General features: G+C 40.4%; 1 long non-coding RNA gene across 1 annotated transcript; it reads right to left on the bottom strand.

Annotated features, from left to right (window-relative positions):
• Positions 1-2,174: 2,174 nt before the first annotated feature.
• On the bottom strand, positions 2,175-23,063 carry LOC120378029. The gene is made up of 4 exons (XR_005587495.1): positions 22,876-23,063; positions 13,434-13,478; positions 2,571-2,665; positions 2,175-2,306 (listed from the first exon to the last, which is right to left on the bottom strand). It is a non-coding gene; the product is annotated as an uncharacterized LOC120378029 (long non-coding RNA).
• Positions 23,064-25,234: the final 2,171 nt, after the last annotated feature.

Here is a 25,234-nt window from a genome sequence, read left to right as displayed (position 1 = left end):
TACTTTGATGGGTTTTTATATAAAAAACATAAAACAAAAAAATTGAAAAATTAAATCTATTGTCTTATGCCTCTACTCGGGATCCTTGACTATGTGGCAACATTATCAATACTCAAGACAGTTATTATTTGTTTCTGTGACTTTCTGGTGGCATCAGCAGTGATCAACGTTCTGTACAAACACAAAAGAAGTTATAGACCCCAATCCTGAAGCACACAAAGTCTAAAGCCTTGATCTTGCAAACATTGATGCAGCTGCTGAATTTGGACATTAATAGTACTACTTGTATAAGTAAAACTAAGCATGTGGTTAAGCTTAGGCAGGATCTAAGCTTATAGCATTCTTTCCAGTGTATTACTGAATGCTCAAAGCTCAAATAATTGAAGCACAGAGAAAAATACCAATTAAAAATTAGCTCAAAGCATTGTTAATATTTTAATCAAATTGCCGTGAACTCAGTGACACTAAATCTGACCCTTAATTATAATGCTATTTTGCACTTTCCATTTAATGCTGTGCGCTTTTCCTCTCCAAACTATTTATCTTATCATAAACAAATTAGGGAAATATAGCCTACAAGAACCAACTATAAGATTAGGTGCCAACTGGTTAGAAAACCATACTCAGAGTAATTTTCAGTGGTTCACAATCAGGCTGGAAGGGCATATCAAGTGGGGGTCCCACAGAGATCTGTTCTGGGTCTGGTCCTATTTAATACTTTGATAAATAATTTGGTTAATGGCATAGAGAGTACTCTTATAAAGTTTATGGATGATACCAACCTGTGTGTGGGTGTGGGGGTTACAAGTGCTTTGGACGACAGGATTAGAATTCAAAATGATATTGGCAAAATGGAGAAATGGTCAAAATAAACAGGATGAAATTCAATAAGAATGCAAAGTTCTACTTAGGAAGGAATAATCAATTGCATAAATACATAATGAGAAATGACTGCCAAGGAAGGAGTACAGCAGAAAATTAAGTGGGTTTATAATGGATCACAAACTAAATATAAGTCAACAATGTAATATTATAGCAAAAAAAACCCAACAAATATTATTCTGGGATGTATTAGCCAGGAGTGTTGTAAGCAGACATAAGAAGTAATTCTTCCACTCTACTCCACACTGATAAGTCCTCAACTGGAGTATTGTGTCCTGTTCTCGGCACCACACTTTGGGAAAGATGTGGACAAATTGAAGGAATTCCAGAGGAGAACAACAAAAATGATTAAAGGGCTAGAAAACATGACCTAAAGGAAAGATTGATAAACCTGGGTTTGTTTAGTCTGGAGAAGAGAAGACTGAGCAGGGACATGATAACAGTGTTCAAGTACATAAAAGGTTGTTATAAAGAGGAGGGAGATAAATTGTTCTCATCCACTAGACAGGAAAAGAAATAACTGACTTAAATTGCAGCAAGGGAGATTTTTGGAAAAAAAAAATCCTAACTGTCAGGGTAGTTAAGCACTGAACAAATTACCCAGAGAAGTTGTGGAATCTCTGTTAGTGGAGGTTTTTAAGAACAGGTTAGGGAACATATGTTAGGTCTAGAATCTAGATAATACTTAGTCTTGCCTCAGTGCAGAGGACTAGACTAGATGACCTATCGAGGTTCCTTCCAGTCCTACATATGATTCTAATTTTAATAATGTTGTTTTCTGCTTCCATTTCTTTGTCTTCCTCATGTTCTCCCATTATTTTTCTTAATTTCTTTGCCCGCCTCTCTTTCTATCTCATGTTTTCCTTTTCATCATCTTTTGTCTGTTGTCTATATTTTTAATCTCTTTGTTCCCCAGATCCCTGAATCTTACTGGCCCTTTCTGTTGGGGCTGACCACAAGTTACCTTGGCCTGTTATTACAGCATGGTCCAGGTGGAGCTAGTCGTGAACTGGCTTTGACTGGACAGGCTGGCTTGCAGCCACTCCAACTCGATAAAGAAGTGAAGAGATAAGTGGGGCGCAAAAGTGTTAAGTGTGTGAATAGAAGGCACTAGTGTTTCCTGCCAGAGCCTGCTTGTGGATGTATACACCCCCCGAGAAAGAGATGATGATAAAAATGTCTATGAGAACTGCTTTAGATGAACAGTCTCACCTGCGGACCTTGGCCTTGTGGATGCCCAGAAACTCCCCATGCTGGAGCAGTGCCTGTTATGAGACCTCAGGGACAAGGCTGGAGGGTCCAGGACTGTCCATAGCAGAAGGGGCTTCACTGAGTGTATCCGAGCCCCCCTTTTGCCTGTCACTTTCCTGCCTTCTTCTAGCTGTCTTTCTCTGTGTGTGTATGTCAGCAAGGTTGGTGGGGACCTGAGAAAAAGGGGAAAAAGTGAACTGGAAGCCTTTCAGAGCACATAAACACAAATACATTTATACACATACTTATACACATGTATGTAATGTATATATAAATATGCTTGGGGATCCACCATATATATTCCTCCCAAATTGAATCCTGAATTCAAAGATAATGTTACTTGAATTTCAGCCACCTTCATTATACCATGTACTGTCTAATATTTTCAATAACATGAGTTAGAACAGTATTTTTTGAATCTTGACAATAAGACTTACATACTTTCTTCAGTATTGTATACTTCACATTTATCATACTACACAAACCACCAAATTGTGGTTTCTTCCAATGGGACATGTTGTGTTCTCAAAGCCTGTTCACAGAAGAAAAAATCTATTCAGAAAACAATGCCTCATTTTTTCCAGATTCCATGTTGTGGCTATAACCTTAGCTTGACATTAATCAGATTAAATTTTTCAAATTGTAGATAGGACTTTCCAAAGCTTTAAGCACAGCAGTCTCCCCTCTGATTGAATTGCTGCATGCATCATGGGACTCATGTGACCATGAGTATATTATGGGACATGTGGTCCAATAGGGAGTCTAGCTCCCAGAGGAGAAAGCAGGCATGAGTTACTTGAACTGCAAGTCCCATGAGGCACTGTAGCAGCTCAAACACAGATTAATGTTGTTGATTACTATACGTTGGCTATCATGCATATTTACATATATTAATAATATGTATTATCTGCAACATATATATTGCATTAAGCACAAAATAACATCAAGCACAAATATTGTAACAGTGATGTAGCCTAAAATGACCTATACCATAATCATGTTCACTTATACTAAGTGTCCCATAACTCATTTGCATTTGCTGAAGTAAGCATTTGGCATAAGCAGATAGGAAGCTTGTCAAAATCAAGTTACATTCATTCTATGTCTTAGTATAAGATAGGGAAGTACCTTCACAGACCAGTACCTGGAATCCTAGTATCCAAAACAAAGATAGAAGGAATAGAAAAAGTTAAGGAACTGGGAACAACTGATAGTTTGGATTTGAGTAATGTGTGAAAAGATGTAAAACTTGTAAAATAACCATATAAATAATACCAGCTGAAATGTGTACTTTTGGAGCACACCTTCTGCATAAGGTGAATGTAACATTGCTGACAATACAGCTTCTCGGAGACTGGTATCATAGGGAACCTGTTTCCTGTACTGTATTATTATTAGCTTAGAATAGTAAATCTGGTTGATATCGGTTATTTGGCCTCTTGAATATATCTCATAATGAACCAAAGCGTGGTCAAGCAATTGACTATACAATTTATCAACAACATTAAACCAAGCCAAAATGAAATATTTCAATTTGGTTCAACAAACCACAATATTTCAATTTAGGTTGACCTAACCCCCCCCACCCCCGAAATACATATAATGATAAATCAGGGCACATGGGAATGGAAACAGCTATTTCTGTGTGTCTTCAGCTTTGCATATAAAGTGGAATAGAGATCTGTTCCAGTTCCAGTGAGTCCAAGGTTTCCAACTATTGATCCAACAACTGCCCCAGTTTTACAAATGAACTTAAAAGCAAGCAAATTCCAAAGGAAAAAAAAAGGAATAGTTTACTCAGCTCTATGATTTCCAGTGGTTTTAAGCAAAATCATATGTTAAAGGATGACCACACGAAGGGCAGAATTAAGGTTGAACTTCCACTCTTAACTCTGCATTTCCTCATTGTTAAGTTTTTGATATCTCAGTCTCAACATTGCATTTAAACCATTTTACCCATTGGAATAGACACTGTGTCATTGAAACAGTCTAAAAAAGGTACATGATGATGTTTACTATATGCAACACATTATGTGTGCTTTTCCCTCAAGATAACGGGTCTCAAAATAATAGATACAAAAATGATACAAGATATGTCACTCAAACTTTGGATTCTTTGTTTCATTACAAAGCCTTCTGCACAACAGGAGCATATCAGAGGGGAAATAGAAATGATAGAAAGATACAGCTCTTGCACTGCCTGCAGCACATGCTGTTAATTTTCACTGTTTTTTTTAGTCTTCACAAATGTTTCATAAACCATGAAGCATAGGTGTCAGCAAATCAATAGCTCTCCAGGGAATCTTGAATTTATGTGAATATCTTCGTTTATAAAATAATTTTGTCCTTCATTATTTTTGCTCTTTGGGGGAGCAGAAACAGTGTGTTCTAACACTTCCACAGACGTCCAAAACAAGATTTCCCTGTCAGAATCATCTTGAAGCATAGAGCATAACTCACTTTCCAGCAGCAGTGAACCCCACTGAAATCCCCTTCGTAATTAGCAACATGAAGTCTCAGAAGATTCTCAACTTCTAGGAGGAACAATATGGGTAAAATATATTTTTACGATGCTGTTACCAATGTAAAGCATGCAAAAAGCTGAACACTAATGAGAAAACCTTGCCTTTTCAAACGTATGCACTGTTGGTAGAATTCGATGGACAGAAGCAAGTGCTTGGGAAGCAAACTCCCTTGAATAAGAAACAAGAGGTCTTATTGGTTCAGAGGACTGGTTATGTGCTGAGACAGGTTTTCACCTCTAGGTCACCAGTAGAACTGGGAATTTTCTGCAGTAGCAACAGCCTCCCCCAGATGAAGTTTCTTTGTTTATCATTAAAAGTAGAGTTTGTGATAGATACCAGATTAAATGCTGGAGAGAAAAAGCCTCTGATTTTCCTTGGAATTGTTAAGGAACATCTTGAGCTTTTCCCCACCCATTTCTGTGCAACTCTGAGTTAGAAACTTACTATTTTTAAATGAAAGCTCAGATGTTCATGTGAGTCCAGGAACATGGACCTATAGTGCCTATGTATTAATCCAGCCCTGGCAGCTTGTCCCATGGAAAAGAGGCACTCCAAGAGGCAGGATACAGGCTCAGCGCCTAGAACACATATAGGTGGTCGCATGAGGTACTTTGAGCTATTATGGTCACAGCATACACACAGAGAAGTTAGATTAAAAAACAAATACTCTTGTTGGAAGGTTGCAGTGTAACACTGCTTTTATTTTTAGGCTCAAAAACAAAAACAGAAAGAGAAAAGGCAGGCTGCTCCCTAAGGCAGAGAGGCATTGCTCACCCCACTTTGCTCTAGACTGGTTCTTTCCAGACTGATTCTGATTGCATGCTTCCCTACAGAGCCTCCTAGCCTGCCAGCAGGACCATGAAACACCCCCACTCTTAAAGTAATAGTTTGTAGTTCCAACACTGTCCTCAATACACCACACTCCTCTCCTGTAAATTCCTTAATTAACAAACACTAATAATAATTACTAATGATGGAAAAATCACAAGTTGAGCCTTATGGGAGATAATATACAGGACCATAATAAAATGATTGGGCATAGAATATAAAATATAATTCACAATATTTTATCATGCTGAAATGCAATTGACAAGTTTAGTATATTTCAGACATTTCTATTATATTTAGAACCTGCTTAATTGGCATCACCCCAGTGGAGACAAACTTTTAGTCATCAAATGTTTACAGAAATGCATAATAACTACAAATAAATGTATTGTATTGAGATATAATTGCTTTTAATCAAAGAATAGTTTCATGTATAAGCATCAACCACAGTAATAGCATTTAGCAGCCACAACAGAGCAGGCAAGCAGCATGAAGAGAACAAAGGGCCACACTGCTGGAAATGTACTGCAGTAAACACCTATTCATACCAGCTAACTATTGTGAGTGGGCTTGCAAACACCAGCAATGCTATGTAGATGGCTAAGTGGATTTATTATTAACTCATTATTAGAGACATTGCAATGCATTGTACTGGAGACAATCCTATTTGTAAAAGAGTGAAAATCATTCAAGCATATTGCTAAAGGTAACAGAAGGGCTTTATGTTATGTCTAATGATAGGTTATCAAATTGGGATCTAAAATGGACACTCTTCTTCCTTCCCCAGACCTAAAGAAGAGTTCTGTGTAGCTTGAACCTTCCACCATCAGAAGTTGATCCAGTAAAAGAAATTACCTTACCTACCTTGTCTATCTAAAATAGAAGATGTTTCACTTTCTAGACTTTTTTACTATTCTTTTATTATCTTTATCTGTTTTGGGTGATAAAATCTTACCCTGATGTACAGGGCAATATTAGGGAAATTAAACTTTTACAGAACTTTATCTTCTACAATTAGGCCACACTTTTCTTGCAAATGTCGTAAGTGGCTTGGTAATATCTATAGCCAGTGATTTTCTCCACAGAAAAATAAATGAGTCATGGAACTTAAAATAGAACTGATTGGGCAATGATCAGTGATTTGAGGTGATGTGAAGCTTTACTATCTCCTTCCTCAATCTTATTGAATTAGTGAAGAAAACTTGTAACTAGATACTGTTTGACTTCAAGTAATTCTGAAGTTGGTCCAATAAAAGATATTACCCCACCCACCTTATCTCTCTGACATCCAGCTACCTCTACACTGCAAGAAATATGTCAGTCAATTTAGGTGGCTTGTACTCATTTCTGCAGCCACCTTGGGAAATATTACAAAGGTATTTACAGTAGGGCTGTCAAGCGATTAAAAAAATAAATGGCAATTAATTGTGCAATTAAAAAGATTAATTGCGCGATTAATCACATTGTTAATAATAGAATAATATAATAGAAATACCATGTATTTAGATATTTTTGATGTTTTCTACATTTTCAAATATATTGATTCCAATTACAACACAGAATACAGTGCTCACTTTATTTTTATTACAAATATTTGCGCTGTAAAAAACAAAAGAAATAGTATATTTCAATTCACCCAGTACAAGTACTCTAGTGCAATCTGTTTATTATGACAGTTGAACTTACAAATGTAGAATTATATACAAAAATAACTGCATTCAAAAATAAACAATGTTAAACTTTAGAACCTACAAGTCCACTCAGTCCTACTTCAGCCAATCACTCAAACAAACAAGTTTGGTTACAATTTGCAGGAGATAATGCTGCCCACTTCTTGTTTACAGTGTCACCTGAAAGTGAGAACAGGAGTTCACATGGCATTGTTGTAGCTGGCATCTCACAATATTTATGTGCCAGATGCACTAAAGATTCATATGTCCCTTCATGCTTCAAGCACCATTCCAGAAGACATGCCCATGCTGATGATGGGTTCTGCTCGATAAGGATCCAAAGCAGAGCAGACTGACACATGTTCATTTTCATCATCTGAGTCAGATGCCACCAGAGAAGTTTGATTTTCTTTTTTGGTGGTTTGGGTTCTGTAGTTTCCGCATCAGAATGTTGCTCCTTTAAGACTTCTGAAAGCATGCTCCACACCTCTTCCCTCTCTGATTTTGGAAGGTACTTCAGATTCTTAAACCTTAGGTCGAGTGCTGTATATATCGTTAGAAATCTCAAATTGGTATGTTCTTTGCGTTTTGTCAAATCTGCTGTGAAAGTGTTCTTAAAACAAACATATGCTGGGTTATCATCTGAGAATTCTATAACATGAACTATATGGCAGAATGTGAGTAAAACAGAACAGGAGACATATAATTCTCCCCCAAGGGGTTCAGTCACAAATTTAATTAACACATTGTTTTTTTAACAAGTGTCATCAGCATGGAAGTATGTCCTCTGGAACAATGGCCGAAGCATGAAGAGGCATATAATCTTTAAAGCATCTGGCATGTAAATATCTTGCAACACCAGCTACAACAGTGCCATGTGAATGCCTGTTCTCACTTTCAGGTGACATTTTAAGTAAGAAGTGGGCAGCATTATCTCCCATAAATGTAAACAAACTTGTTTCTCTTAGCGTTTGGCTGAGCATGAAGTAGGACTGAATGGACTTGTAGGCTCTAAAGTTTTGCAACAAAAAAAATCTACATTTGTAAGTTACATTTTCACGATAAAGAGATTGCACTACAGTACTTGTACGAGGTGAATTGAAAAATACTATTTTTGTTTATCATTTTTACAGTGCAAATATTTGTAATAAAAATAATATAGAGTGAGCACTGCACACTTTATAGTCTGTGTTGTAATAGAAATCAATATATTTGAAATGTAGAAAAACATCCAAAATATTTAATACATTTCAATTGGTATTCTATTGTTTAACAGTGCGATTAATGATGATTATTTTTTTTAATCAGAGTTAATTTTTTGAGTTAATCACATGTGTTAACTGCAATTAATCAACAGCTGTAATTTACAGCACTTAGCAACTTATATTTTAAACCAGTTATTGGCCCTCCAAAATTGGCTACTGCAGAACTTAGTTAACAATACTCTGCTTCCCATTTCTCATGCAAAAAGTCATTTTAACCACTCTTCTGAGACAAAAAGGGTAATTATTATTACCCTGTGGAAAAACTGCAAATCACCTACATTTACTGCTTGGTTGAGCACAATGTCTGAATGCTGAAGAAAATTAGTTTTTCAAAGCATGATAAAATATTGTTTGTTTAGACATCTGGCTAATTTTACTCCCATTTCAGTATATGGCATTCTCACTAATATTTTAAGACTCATCAATTCTTGCTTATTTCCATCACTATGTATCACACAAGGAGCATCACCCAAGTCTTTATTTTTTCTTTGTAGTCTATTGGTGTCAGGGTAGCGGTGATTCACAGCTCAAGTAGACATATTTGCACTAGCTCTCCCCAATCTAGCGCACTAAGAATCACAACGTAGCCACAGTAGCATTGAGCCCAGGCAAGCAGCAGGAGCATCTGGCTACCCTGAGTACAAACCTGTCTGATCTTTGGGGGTATGTACTTGGGCAGCTACCTGAGCTACTTTGGCTACTATTTTTAGCATGTTGGCTCGAGGAGAGCTACTGTAAGCATGGCTCCTCCAGCTGGGAACCAGAAATACCCTATGACTAGGGCTCCATGACTTTTGCAGCAGCTGGTGTGGCTGACTCCAGGGCTGCCCAAGCAACTGGCCCCAGTGACACCTGCTGAGGCAGCCCTGAGGACAGTCACACTGGCCAATGCGGGAGTGGCTCTGTAGCCAGCTGCACCGGCTGCTGCTGGTGAAGCCCCAGAGCCAGCCGCACCAGCTGCAGCTTGGGCATCCCTAGGCAGTTGGCCTCAGGGACTGCCCGAGCAGCGGCCAGCCCTGGAAACAGCCTGAGCAGCAGTCCTGGAGTAGTTGAAGCAGTGGTGGGTGGGCCAGAGCAACTGCTGCTCAGCAGCCCCTAGCAGCTCGTGCTGCCGGCCCTGGGCACTCCACGAGAGCAGCAGCTCCCCAGGCACACCCCCAGAGCAGCAGCTCCCCAAATAAGATTTAGTCAGGGGTATTTTAGTACAAGTCATGGACAGGTCATGGGACATGAATTTTTGTTTATTGCCCGTGACCTGTCCATGACTTTTACTAAAAGCCTTACCGATGACTCACTTTGCTAGATTTTATGAGGAAAGTTTGTACTTTGATCTACAACTATGAATTTATACGTGAAGTTTCACCAGTTATTAAGCAAGATTCTCCTACAAAATAAATGCATTATGTGCTGTCTGTAAGATGATGCCATTTATCAGAGTCTTGTTAAAATAGATTATGTGTCAATAGCTGACAATGTTTGAAAATATTAGAACTGAAGGAATCTTAACTCCATCACCTGTTTACATTAATATTCTATACAGACCACTACTCATTTTCTTCACTAAATTTTCTTGGCTAAATCATTTTTAATGTATTATTGTAGATGCTCCTATTCCTGCTATAGGTCCCAATTCAGCAAAGAATGTAAATCACTTAACTGTTTCATTAAGTTTCATTGATTTCAAGTATTGTTGTGTTTCATGGCATATAGAGAAGTAGATAAAAACAAATAGTTTTGCTAGAAGATTGCAATGTAATACTACTTTTTTTTTCCTGAGAATTCAGAATGGTAATGCACAAGAACCCAAAATCAGAGCCAAACAAAACAGACTGCTCCCTATATCAGAGAGCCCCAACTCACCTCATATACTCTAGGTGGCTGTCTGCAAACTGCCTCTGCTTTCACCCTTTCCTGCAGAAGCCTCTAGTCTGCAAGCAAGACCCAGAACTGTCTCTCTCTCTCTCTCACACACACACACAAGCCTGTTAAAGTGATAGCCTGTAATTCTAACAGAGTCCTCAATACATCACAGGTTTGAAGTATGATTTCAGTGTGACTTAAGCTTATGCTTGAAGTTAAGCAGCTATTTAAGTGCTTTGCTGAACTGGGGCCTTAATCAGTTTTCACGTCACACTCCCCATCAGTACCTGGCCCAAGCTGGGGAAGCTAATGATCTGCCCAACGAACCAAATTCAGTGATGAATCCTAGTCACTTGCCACCTGAGGCACACTGAACATATGCTAAGAAGAAGGGGTCAGTCTTGTGCCCAATGAAGACAATAGAAAAAGTCACCTTCACTTCAGTGGTTCAGGATCAGGCCCACAGTGCTGTGCTGCCCTGTCCTGAAATTGACTTTGATAATTAAAAATAATTTAAAAAACAAGCATAAATGCTTTTTTTTGGAGGGTGGGCAGGTTTGTCATTTTTTGAATTGTTGCCTTCCGTGCCCACTTGCAATCCATCCCTGGAGTCTTAGGTTCTGATCCAACTCGCAAGATGTCATTAGGATTTTTTCCATTTACTACACTGGGAATTGACTTGGGACCTTAATACAGGCAAAAATCATATTGAGTGTAAAAACTGCATAATCAGGTACCTTCTTCTCTGGTATCCAGATACAAGCTCTGATTCTGCAATCACACACATGCTTAGCTTTACATATGTACTTAGTCCCATTAGTAATGGAACTACAATCATGTGTAAATATATGCAGGATTAGAACCATAGTTTCTGTAACCTTTTTGAACAATGGTGCCTCTCTGCCTCAGTTTCCCAGTCTGAAAATGGGGATAATTATATTTACCTCCTTTGTAGAGTTCTTTGAGATCTGCTGTTGAAAAAGTATTATGTGAGAGCTAAGTATTATTATATTATCATAGGATCACAAGGTGAAATTTTTCCCTATTGAAGTCAATGGCAAAACTCCCACTGACTTCAATAGGGCCAAGTTTTCACCTATAGAAAGTAGAGCTGAAAAGACAGGTAATTAATTATGTCATCCTGGTTAGGGGAAAAAAGCAGTAAGTAAATAAAAGGATTTTCTTCTCCTCCAACCATTTTTATTGTGAAATACAATAAAAATGGAAACAGATGCTGTTGGATTGGTCTGGCATAGCGTTACCTATATACAAGAAGACCTGTCATGTATAGATACCTAAAATTCTGCCAACCCATTAGGTACATGTTACTGCTTTCTTTATTAGGTGTAATTTTAATTAAACACATGGGTAATATTTTTATATTTATGACCATAATTTTATCATACAGAAAACATGATTCAAACACTTATTTTTAATTAGTTCTTTCTAAAAGGTTCACTACTTAATTCAGACTTTCTGTGTGTATCACTAATTAAATTTGTGCTTCCCAGTTATTTGAATATACTAGGGCAAATATTTATGTTCTGGTCCAAAACCTACTGAAGCCAATGGAAAGATTCCCATTGACTTCAATGGGCTTTGGATTAAGTCTTGAGTTTCTTTTAAAAAAAAAAGAGAAAAAGAAAAAAAGACCAGTTTTGTCAACTTTGTGAGTTTATTTTTTCACTTTTTCCCTGCAAGCTAATTGAATCCACTAGTAAAGCATTACACCATACATATAACATATCTTCTTAATTCTTGAAACCACTATCCATGACAGAAAGCAGCTATTTAGAAGTCTAATTATGTTTAATAAATAATGAACTTTGCTGGGCAACACAGCTCACGCCAGCAGTTCAAAAATACAGCCTTATTTCTGCAGCTTCCTGCATTGGTCTGGGTAACATCAGGGTGGTTTTTGTTGTTGTTTGTTTTAGATGTTAGAACAATTTAGTGACTATGAGTTTGGGAATTCATATTATGTGTCAGTTTCTATCATTCCAGGACAAAGCTCCCCCAGCATCTCTTGGTTTCTTTTGATGTTTTTGTATTCAAACCTAGAATCAAGTTATGTGTCTGTCAAATACACGCAGAGCAGTCTTTTCAATAGCTAGACCACCAAGCTATGTGGCTTTGTAAACAACTTGTGCTGTCACTCAATTATGACTTTAATGTGCATGCAGATTCATTACATATTCATCAAGATACTTACAAATAACCTAATGATATTTTTAAAGTTTTTATTTCCATCCTTCATACTGACAGCTTTGAAGAAAAATTTTCCACATGTATTTTAGCTTCACTCCAGATTTGCTAATTGAGCTGAATCACAGTTTAAAAGGAGTACATTTCCCTGTCTGTTTATAATGGCAATTAGTAGAGTAGAAAGGACAATGTATATAATATTCTCTTTTATAACACAGTTTATATACAACATCTTGGCTCCCAACCTTCTCCCATCCCCACCTCCCACCATAATGAAGCTTGATTTATATATACCTGAAAATATTGCTGTGTAATACTGTTCAATATTGTACCCCAACAGAGCATTATATCATCAAGAGTTGGTTGTATCTCTGTACAGAGTAAATACAGCCCCCAAAAGCTCCTTGAAATAATAGAATGTGTTATAACCACAAATACAGAACTGCTCTTAGAGAGATTGGTGACATTTTTGCAAAATTTGTGCAGCTCCATTTTGCTAATTTAGTTTATGCAGTTTTGCTTCCTCCCTTAAAATGTATGTGTTGTTCATGTTCAAGGTCTTAATCACCACAATACAGGTGAAAAGCCACTTCTAGTACGTACATTCACCTGTGAAGCTGCATAATGCCTCTGTCTCATTACAGTTTGCAGTTGTGAATTCTGGCAGAACAGGCGCCTCCTCTTTCCACTAAAATTCTGTGTGAGGGCACAGAGTAAGCACAGGGGTGGGAGCTAGTAGGGCCTGAGTTCTTCATTGGCCTTAATAAGTTGTATTTACATTATACACCTTACACTAATTAATATATTATCATTTCACACATGGATAAACTGAGGATGGTGACGGTCTGTGACACGCCCAGCTTCACACACAGCAAGTTGCTACTAGAACCAAAATTAGCACTGATGTGTCCTAAATCCAACACTTAAGTCTACTCTGAACACAGTACCTGTTAGGTAAATCACTTCACCCTTCCAAACCTCCATTTCTTAACCTGTAACATAAGGATAGTAATAATGCAGTTATTACTGTTCTGATCTTCCTGCCTGCTGTGACTGCAGACAGACATCTTCAGTTGTGTATATTTTCAGTTTTGTCTATAGTGACTATTACTGGTTTCACTTTAGAGATAAGAATAAAAGATCATTTAAAAAATAGTCTACTGTTTAGCAAGGGCCTCATCTAAAAAGTGCAGCAGACCAAGGCCTGGCTGTTAGAAGTTGCAAGTTCCAATCCTGAATCAGAGGCTGAGTGAAATCCTAGCCCCATAGAAGTTAATGGGATTTTTTGCCATTGAGTTCAGCTGGGCCAGGACTTCATCCTCTGACTTGCTCTGTGATATAAGACACTTATAGTGGTATTTTCAAAAGCGCTTTGGGAGTTAGGCACCTTTTGAAAATCCCACTGTTAGTTTCTAAGTACTTTAGTTTTTCAATATATAAAATGGAGGCAATGAACTTTACCAACTTTATAGGTTAATATTTATAAAATGCAAAAACATATTAAGGATCATCAGTGGCAAAAATTTGAATAAAATTTATGGCCTAATATCTCCCACCCCTGGGATTTATCCATTAAGCTCTGTGACTTTGGGGAAACACCACATCCTGCCACCACAGACCTACAAACTCAAAATAGTTGATGCCAGCATAAGTTCTTAAAAGAATCCTCTTAAGAGCTGCCTTGTTACAGATGGATCCTGTTATCAGAGGTTTTTTGGATTTGGGGCAAAAATCTGAAACTGAGAACTGTCACCATTCCAAAAAAATTACCACAGAGAGGAGGCCACAGTGGGTATAAGGGTTGGAGAGTAAGCTCACACTGCACTCATCCTATAGTGACAGCTTGGCTCCTGTCCTGTAGGGATGGGACTGGTTCCCCACTCCAGGCATTGCAATCCAGCCCACAGGGTCACCGCCCTACTCAAGTTTGACCCAAATGTCTGCTATGACAGAGGGGCTGCCAGGCCAACTTTCAGTGAGTAGCACTGCAACCCAGTGAACAGGGCCACAACTCCTGTTTGTGACGGGTTTGGGGGCCCTCTCACACTGGTGGCCTGGGGCAAACTAACCTTTTTTGCCCTACTCCCCTGGACAGCCCTTGTTGTTATTAAAAAACCCTCCTGTCACAAGGTGCTCCCTCAGCTACCCAGTGTGGTGCTTTGCTTAGTAGGCTTCCATCATCTCACAGTCATAAACACACCCACACTGTTTGTCCTTCATCACATGTACCTTTTTATTCTACAGTGCTTTTGCAAACAGAACATGACACAGGCATATTGTAACAGGGGCTTTTGACACAGCTTTTCTCCTTCATACAACTCACCCTCTAAACAGCTACAGCTGCAGCTGCTCTCTATCTCCTGTTCCTTCCATTTACATCCTCCCAGTTGCATCATTACCCTAGTAATTACCACCCAGGTGCTCCTAATCCCCCCATAGAAAGTGGTTAACTACTTCTGGCTGAGCCTGCAGCCTTTTCTATGCAGCAATAATGGCAGTGATCAGGGTGCTACAGCTAGCACTCTGGCACGTGCCCCTTGCCATGATTTTAATGCATTTGTCCATCCTCACTTTAGACACCTTTTGTTTGATGTCCTTCTAGAATCATTCATTCAGACCTCCCACTTGGAAAGCAATGAAGTCAAAGTTGCTTAGCTTATTATAGGTGCAGTTTTATCTAAATCTGAAAAAAAATGATTTACTTCTAACACAGGTGCATGTGTCACAGTTTCATGGCAAACCACCCCTATTCTCACCCTCCCTCGTCCACCAAGGGCATGCACTTTGTTGACTTGAATTGATGGGTTCTTGTCTCAATTCAGGCTACAGAGTTAGAAAACTCAGAGGATTCAACATTGTGAGCGGACCCCTGGGTTGTGTGGCAAGGACACTTATACTGAGGACAATACCAAAATATTAAGATCTTTATTAAAATGAATGAAAGAATAATCAAAGATAGAATACACAGAGTCACAAAGAACTAATACAATTCTCTGGTCCCTGGTGGTAACATCTCATACTAAAAGACTATTTAAACTAGCACCCATCCCTGCAGATCTGGTAGTGGGAGACAGAGGATGAACCTTGTCTTTGGCATGCCTGATGGATTCGATGGTCCAGGCTCCCCATGTTGGTAGGGATCAGGTTTGAGTGTTGAGTAGCTAAGCTATATTGCAAAGCTGAGCTGATAGCTTGATAGAAGAGAGGAAAGAGTGACCACTCTGCATGGTTGTTTGCCCTCTTATCGGATCCTGGCATTGTCTTAATCAGGGCCCAAACTACCATGGTCAAATCGTATTTCCTCACCCAGATAAATCTTTGGGTATACTTACTCTATAGGCTAATACAGGGAGCAGCAACCGTCTCGTCAGGGAAATCTGCTGGCAGGCCGGGACGGTTTGTTTACCTGAAGCATCCACAGATTCGGCCAATTGCAGTTCCCACTGGCTGCAGTTCACCGTTCCAGGCCAATGGGGGCTGTGGGAAGCTGCAGCCAGCATATCCATGGCCTGCGCCGCTTTCCGCAGCCCCTATTGGCCTGTAATGGTGAACTGCCGCAGTGGTAACTGCAATCGGCCGAACCTGCGGACGCTACAGATAAACAAACTGTCCTGGACCACCAGTGGATTTCCCTGACGGGCTGCATGCCAAAGGTTGCCAATCCTTGGGCTAACATATTAGGACATATCTTCAAAACTGTTACCTTTGGCTTAAATCACGACTTCCATGTTCTGCAGTGTATCCTGCGTTTACCAATCTGTTCCAGACTTATGGTAAACACATTCAGTCCTTTGTTAGGTTCCCCATTCAGTTTCCCCAAAGTAAAAAGGGGTAACCGGTAGTCCATTTATCTATGCCAAAGGTTACAAAAACTTATGCTAACTTGCTCTAGCTAATCATACAGGATACAGGCCTGTAGGTTCCTTGCATTACAGACAACTAGTATGAGTGACATATACTGGAATTCAAACAAAACAAAACCCACAAAAATAACAATATCATCAATCAAACTAATGAAGAAAATGCATTTTGCAATATAGCAAGCTAGCAGACTAATCTTATGGGCTACAACTTAAAGGCTTCCAACCTCTTTCCTGAGTGGAAACCCCTAGGTCACGCCCTTCTGACTGGGTTTTTTAAGGTTTAACTCCCTGCCTTACCCTATGATATCTTCAGCCAGCCAGACTGCTTAAAAAGGACGGTGCTTAAGCTTTGCTTTCTCTCTGAGGGCTATGACCAGTGCATTGTCCATTATCACACTGCTCCTTATAATGAAGCATATTTGTTCTTAAGGTGAAAGCATTACACAGAAAATACATTAAAACAATAAATGCATACTAGAAAGCCTATGTCACCCGTAACTCCAGCCTAGGGCTCTGGTAGGTTTTAGTCCTTCAAAAGCCACAACTGGGTTTTCCCTGTCATTACAAATTCATCCCTCAGATCCACAACCAGAACCAGAACCAGGGCTGGGCAGATCAGCCATTTCTTTATACAACTCAGGCCTTTGATCTTGGCCTTCTGTAACAGATAATCAGCAGACTATCACCCTCTCCTGAACATGGCTTCAAAAGGCTAGGTTTTTGCATAATTGGATTTGGGTAATTTGCATTAACCTCTCCTTAGGGATTTTCCAGGAAATCCACCTAACACATTGTCCCAAAAAAACATTCTTGTGTGGCACATTTGCAATATAAAATTTTGAATTCACAGGTTTTACATCTGTCACATCTCCCCATTAGAGAGGTTACATACAATTCCAGCCCACAATAATACATACAATTAATACAATGTGGTCTTTCAAAGATATTGCAGGAAACTGCCCTACTTGTCACAGCAAGATCTATGTGTTTTCTGCTACCTTGTGGCTTCTAGAAATCAGTCAAGTTGTGATAAAGGAGCTGCAAATTGCTGTAATTTGCACAGTTTCTATAGCTACCTTCTATTATTTGTTTGTGACAACTGAAAAAGTTTTAAAAAAAAGAATCCAGTCAGCCATACTTTTTAGGATTGGGCACCACAACTCCAGTAACCAACAAGAGTGCACAAATGAGAATTCAAATCTCTAACCACAAATGGGAGTGTTTGTTTGCACCAAAAACTCTTATTGGTTAAGATAGTTGTTGGAATACACTTACAGTGTGTCTCCTTTCAATGGTCACTAATTTGGGGGCTCTCTCCCCAAATTTGGTGCATATTCTGCTTTTCTGAGTGTGCTATGCAAATATGCGTACTTAAAATCCATATCAGATGGTCTCAGAATTAGATAAGATCATGGAGGATAGGTACATCAGTGGCTATTAGCCAGAATGGTCAGGGACACAACCTCATTCTCTGATTGTCCTTAAGCCTCTGACCGTCACAAGCATCTGGCAGTGGCGACTGTCAGAAAGAGGATACTGGGCTAGATGTACCATTGTTCTGACCCAGTGTGGCCATTCTTATGTTCTTATTGTCTCAGGCTACAAAAATATCGTGTACAATTGGGTTACAGTCTGTCGTCCTTACTCCCTTTGAGTAGCACCTTCCTCCATGAATTGATTAAACAGTTGGGGTTTTTTTTGTGTGGAGTTAAGTATTATTCAGCATGATTAAGGTAGTAATAAAATTATCATTCATTTTGTTGGGTAGGTGGTCTTACTTCTCCTGTTTATGAGAATAAGAGAATTTTAAAAATGGTAGAAATGAAACAATCATGAGTAAGAACAAGTCCTAAAATAATACCCTTCTACAATCCATTTCTACTAAGGTGCACAACATAGTTAAAATTACCCTGACATTACTAGAAGACCATTTCTGAAGACTTTACACTGTATTCCAATTCAAATTTTGCTGGAGTGTTATTCTAAAGTAACCAAAATATTTCTATCCTTAATGCACAAGGAACAGCAGAATATTCTGAAGGAGGAAAAAAAAACACTACTGTTTTTCAGGGGTATTTTTCCTCCTTTTCTGTGGCAAAGGTCCAGCAGGTGTACCTACTGTGTAATTTGCTACTCTATGCAAATTTATCTCTCTGTAATAATCAGTGATGCAATTTTATTCCAGGGGCTAGATCCTCAGCTGGTATAAACTACAGAGCTCTGTAATTTATACCAGCTGTGGGTCTAGTAGGGTTGCCAGGCATCCAGTTTTTGACTGGAATACCTCGAAAAGGGATCCTGGTGGCTCCGGTCAGCAGTGCAACAGGGCCCTAGGGCTAAGGTAGGCTCCCGGAAGCAGCCATGAGATGGGGTGTGGAGTCCCAGCAGCGCTTACCAAAACTCCCAGGAAGCAGCTGTCGGGTCCATGTAGCCCCTAGGTGCAGGGAACCTCTGTGTATTGTCCTCGACCCTCGTTCTGGCTCCACAGCTCCCATTGGCCGGGAACCGTCACCAGTGGGAAATGTGGGGGCAGTGTCTGCGGATGTGAGGGCAGCATGCAGAGCCTCCTTGGCCGCTCTTCACCTAGGGGCTTCAGGGACCTGGCAGCTGCTTCCTGGAAGGTGTGATAAATGCTGCCAAGACCCCGCGCTGTGTCCGGCACTCCAATCCCCTACACCAGCCTGGAGTCTCCTCTTGCACTCCAAACCCCTCATGCCCGGCCCCACCCCAGAGCCTGTACCCCCTTTCACCCCAACCCTCTGCCTGAGCCCAGAGCCCTATCCAACACCCTGAACCTCTTATTTCTGGACCCACCTGGAGTGCACACCCCCAGCCCAGAGCCCATTCCCCCCTCAACCCCCTGCCCCAGCCCAGTGAAAGTGAATGAGGGTGGGGAAGAGAAGCGACAGAGGGAGGGGGGATGGAGCGAACAGGGGCGGAGCCTCAGAGAAGAGGTGGGGCAGGGGCAGGGCTTCTGGGAAGGGTTGTTCAGTTTTGTGCTATTATAAAGTTGGCAACCCTAGTATTTAGCCCAATTATACCTAAACACTTAACTATGTCACTGTCAGAGAACTGTAGCTTTTTGGTCACTCCTAAGCTATAATGTCGCTTATAAAACCAAAGTGTACATCTACCAGAAGTGTTACTGGGATAGAAATGTGAAACTTCTGTGTTTGGCCATAAAAATGCTACTTAAACATAAAAGGCTGAATTCATTTATGGTGTAACTCCATTGATTTCAACAGAGTTAACCAGGAATGAATTTGGCCTCACTATTTTAGGTTTACTTGCAGTGTATTTATATTTTCTGTTCTTGATTATGATGAATTTTAAGTACTGGTACATCCTTCCACAAAGTCGCTAAAGCCTGAGCTTCACACAAGATTAAGTAGGCACCATACAGCCTTGAGGCACAGGATTTGCTGACAGTTGTAGGTATTAGGGGTCTGGGAGGAGAATAAATCTGAGGTTCCCAGCAGCTACATTAGTCCCCACTTCTCTTGTGACCTACCTCCACCCTTCAGGCAGGTTATGGCAGGTGGATTGGCATGTTTGTGAATCCAAGAGCCACAAACTTGCTCCCGTACTGATCCAGAAGCCCCTGCACTGAACCAATCCTCTTTCACACAAGTCTTCTCTAGTGCGCATACTCAAGTACTGGATCATGTACATGCAATGAAAATCATGGATGCTATCCGTGCACACATCTTGGCACAGCAGGAAGGCAGAGAGAGACATCTACCTGACCTGAGGGACACCTTCACACCTTGTACAGTTGCTGGAAATATACATGAGGGAACATTGGTACATACTTGTGGGGCTACATAGCTTTGTGAGAGTTTTGCTGCCCTGTAGCCGAAGGTCATTAGCCATTCATTCACGTGACATTGCATACATTAAAGACAATTATAACAGGGCACCTCCATTGGGTCTCTGTGGGGTTGGGTTTGTGCTGTGGCGGGTGGTGGCCAAGTTGTTATGCTGTCATTGTGCATTGTTTTTGTCTGCAAAATTCATACTTGTTTACAAACCTCTGATATCAGGAACACTCCATCTTTCTTTAGTATCTTATGAAGACATGCTTGATGGTGGAGTATACAGTCATTCTTGTTTCTGACCATTTATGGTCAGTGGTGCTGGCTGCACTTACCGGAGGTTATAGGGCATTAATCCCTATTATGGTTGAAATTGGGGAAGGTTGGGGACAGGGAAAGTGCCATTTATGCACAGGGTAGTGGCAGATGCTACCATTTACCTATACTATTACTGGAATTGAGTTTCAATTTTCTGTATGTGAACTAAGCCATAAAGACATTCATCTACCCCTTTTCTGTGTATTAGACTTCTGCTGCACTGAAAACTAATAGTGCTTTTTGTAAGAACATAATACTAACTCCACTTTTTCCATCCATCGTTGGGACTTTGGATATTTCTGAATCTGGAGGTTGGGGGAGGAGGGGAGAACAGACAGAAAAGTGTTTGCAGTATCCTGGCACCAGCCAGTTTAACACCATTCAGTTTCATGTGCCAGGAATCATGGTCCCTGATCCCACACTTTAAAACATCATCCATTCTGCATACTTAGAAAGGGGGGCTGAATATAAATCAAGGAAAGCATAACATTTATTCAAAGTATCAGATTGAACATGTAACTGAAATATTTTTTAAAAGACAGGTCAACAACAAATCTTTAAAACAATTAAGTGAGTGCGACCAGGAACACTGCCCAAATATTAATGTGCCTGCACCCATCCTTCCTCCTGACAAGGGTGGAATGATGAAGAAAAATGACTTTGGGGGAAAACCAGGGAGGTCTCCCATGAGGGTTTTGGGGGTGGGCACTTGGTGATGTTCCAGGACTCCTGCAGGCTCATCGTTGCCATCTTAATCATTCACAAGGGTCTCCCTGAAAGAGATTTTGAGTGCTCGTGGAGGATGAGGTCTGGGAGTCCTGCAGGCTTCATGTTCTCTGTCCTGTCACTCGAGGGGGGCGGGATCTGGCTCACCAGACTATTCTTGATTCTCAGACAACTTTTGCAATGCATGAGGAAGGAGATGAGGCTAGTAATGGTAAGAAAACTGTACTGATGTTTTTAAAAACTGAAAATATTCATAGCGTCTCAAGGAGCAGGTGGTAGTTCCTTACAGGGGCTATGTTGCCAGTTTACAATTTCTTCTTTAAAGGCTGGCCAACAATTGAAGAACATATCAGTTTTCAATGTACCAGAATGGAAAAGAGAGGGTTCTGTGGAGGAGATGCAGTAAGCTAAGCCAGAGACATGTTTCTGCTCATGGTCATCACTCTCTCTATTGCTGAATGGTAAGGGTTCGGTCAGCTACAAAGGTGGACCAAGCAGATTTGCAATGCTGTTGAACCACAAGACTCAGCTGGAGTTTCTGCCACACCAGAAATTTGCTGAAATATATTTACAAGACTATCAAGCAATTTGACTGGAAATTGATTATGTTCTCAGCTAGTATGTGGAGTTTCCATGCAAAGGGAGATGCAAACTACAAACACTTACCAACCCCACCCTATATCACCAGAAAACCTTGCCCTTTTGCCTGACTAACAATGGTGAAATGGGCAGAGACAGAGACACCCCACAACTTTATTTAATTCCCTTGAGTTCCAGGTCAGCACCACAAGCGCCTCACCTCTCCCCTCTAAAGGGATACCACACCATCTTTATCCTATCACTTTCTCCCACCACCTTTTCCCCAGCTTGTGCAACACATCTCAGTGAGGTGAGAGACCAGACACCAGGACTGGGAAGGTAAAAATGCTGTAATCTTTCAAGGGAGGAAGGACTGCTGCGATTAACTTTTATTCACACATCCAGAGTTTTCTACAACTGTGTTCTGTTCCTTTCCTGGACTTTGCCCCCACTCCACTGCCCATTCTATATGTCTCTGGTTTGCAAGGGAATGGTAAGGTTATGGGGGTGGGAGAAGCACTGAAATGGTATAACTTTCTTTGACAGGACCCCAGGGGTACAACCTGGAACTGTGGGGATGCTGTGCCTCCTTAACTCTCCAGCCTGGGCTGTCTCTTACAATGCTTTGCTAGTGACAAGCAGCAAAAACCCCTCCAGGCATTATCTCTCAGCAACCCAGCCAAGTTGCCTGAATGCTCTCCAGGACACTCATGAACAATACACATGAAACACCAGTAAATCCCCCTAACCTCCAGCCTTGCATCCCAGAAATATACCATCTTACACTACTCAGGGTGTTCTCTTGAACAATGCAAGCTCATTAATTAGTTCGCCATTTCATCAAAGGATAGTGGACATGCACCACCTTTTGTAATCTGAGTAGATTTCTCAAGTACTTTAGACAAAATCACTGATAAGGATAAAACATTAAAATAAGGTTATTAACTATAGAAAGATACATTTTAAGTGATTATAAGTGATAGGCATAAAGGTCAAAGATAGTTAGCTAAGAAAATAAAAAGTAAACACGCATTCTAAATTCTAAACTTTCCAATTAAGCAAGAGTTGAATCAAACAGCTTTTCTCACCTCACTGGATGTTGCTGGTAGGTTACAGTTCTTAATACACAAGCTGAACTTCCTTCTCAGTCTGGGACCAATCTCCTCAGTTCAAAGTCTTTGACTTCTCAGCATTTTTGTTGCCTTCAACATATGTGGGGAAGGAGAGAGGTATGCCACTGTCCCTTATTTTATACTCTCAATCCATCTCCCTGGAAAGATACTAGCCCAGGCATGTCCTGGTGGGCCTTGCTGAGTCACAGAGTTGAGCAATCCCCATTGTGAGGTGCTTGCACAACTGAGCCCTATAGTTGCGCAATCCTCATTGTCTCTTACATAATTGTAAATCTCTTGTTTACAATTCCCTGCTGATCAACAGTCATATAACTCCTGCCTGGGTGTGGGCCACCACCCTTTTAGTTACTGGAGAGCTAGCACTGGTCATATCTCAAACTCACAAGCATATAACAAAATCTCATAACTTCATACACAATAGAAATATACATATTTTGACAGAACAATGAGTTTCAGCAAACCATTATCTTTAATATTGTATCTTACATAGCATGCTTTGTATGAAATATCACAACCATATACCAATGATGTATATGGGAGTTAGAGGGTGCTACTTTGAGATTGAGTGTGTCATACCTTCCAAGGGACAAAATATATTTTTTTACTAACTTTTCATAACTATCAGTTTTCTACAACGTTGCCATTCCCAGACAGGACCTTTCCAACCCATGCTCTCCCTTTCCCAAGTCCATAAGGCCCTGGGACCGTTGCTTCTTGACTGCTGGCCAAGAAAAGCACAGACACAGGGCAGAATACCCTGGATCCTAAAATCAGGAATTTAGCACCAGAGGAAGAGGGGATATTATTGAAGCAGGTGGGAGTCCACTGTAATTACCAGCATTGAGTTCTGGTTCCTTCACAACTTGGGGTTTTCTTTGGGTTCATCAGGTGGGCTTCCTCAATTGGCTTCTCTGGGTAGAGGTGCAGAATCACATGCCCCTCGTCCTCCCCATCTTCTGGGGCTTCCTCCACTTTCTGGCTGCCTCCTCGCTCTGGCCTTTGTGAGAATCCTGCCAGAAAAAGTGGGTTTGAGGAAGGGATTGAGAGATACTTTAGGCTCTGTACTGGAAGCCCTTGACAACATCTGGTCAAGTGTCTTGTAGCAGGGGTATGTACGATAAATCCTCCTGGAGCGACTCTTCGAGTCTTTGGCCTTCCTGTACAGAAGCCTCAAGTGCTTGATGCATTCCCAGCACTGGGCTGGAGGTTGGTAAATGCTTGCCTGCTCCAGCCTCTGAAATTTCCTGGTACAGACATTTCCTATTGCTCCAGGCAAATGCATGGAGGACGATGTACTCCAATCACACACTGATCAGCTGAGGTTGGTGGGCCTGGCAGCTGCTCTCGGAACAAGATCCATTTTCACCTGCATTGATCTGTAAGGAATGCAGTGGAAAATCAGAGCAGTAGTACCAGTGAAATGGGGGAACAGGAGCCTTTATAGATTGGGTAAGGAAGAAAAGCATTCAGTGCATTGTGGGAAAGGGAGTGGAGGACTAATGAAACTAAAGAAAGAGCTGGTACATAGCCATTACCCCTGTCCATACTGCAAATAGGGTGACCAGATGTCCCGATTTTATAGGGACAGTCGATTTTGGGTTCTTTTTCTTATATAGGCTCCTATTACACTCCACCCCTTATCCTGATTTTTCACACTTGCTAGTCGGCCTAACTGAAAATGTTACAGGTATGGGGCCATATCACAGCCTAAGACATGTACTTACCCACATTCTCAGCTGTGCTTGCTTACTTTCCCTCTACTCGCCATCAGACATGTGTTTGTGGTGTTTAGGCGTGCAATAGGAGTTATAGCTCAACCACATGCATGGACACTAATGTAGACATAGCCTAAGAAATGGGAGCCCCACAGTGAATAGATCAACAAGTGGCAGGTGTATGGATGCCTTCTGCATGAGATCTTTGTTTCCTGCCTATCTCCTTAACAGCAGACCCTACCATTTCCACTGCCTATTATTTGGCACCTGTAGAAGGGAGGGCAGGGCCAGAATTGTCCTTTACTATTGTTTAGTCTTCATGACATTATCTTTGCCTACCTACTCAGTTAAATGTCATGTCTCAGGAATTGAACTTGCTAATAAAATTCCCATCTTCTATAAGACATACATATGTGAGTCTCTCCGCCTACTCAGTTTTAACTCAGACAAGATTGGTTTGTAATAAATATTTGAACTTCCAGTCACTTCATATTTATATTTTTTATTATTTTTTAAAATTTACCAAAATTCCAGATTCATCATAATCCATAAAGTAAATGATGAGGGGTAGGCTAAAGCATGTGGAGAGGAAGTAAAAT

The sequence above is a fragment of the Mauremys reevesii genome, linkage group 1 (assembly GCF_016161935.1).
Source record: "Mauremys reevesii isolate NIE-2019 linkage group 1, ASM1616193v1, whole genome shotgun sequence".
In the NCBI taxonomy this organism is placed as follows: Eukaryota; Metazoa; Chordata; order Testudines; family Geoemydidae; genus Mauremys; species Mauremys reevesii.
The sequence above is the reverse complement of the archived record's forward strand: the minus strand, read 5'-3'. Positions and strand labels throughout refer to the sequence as shown.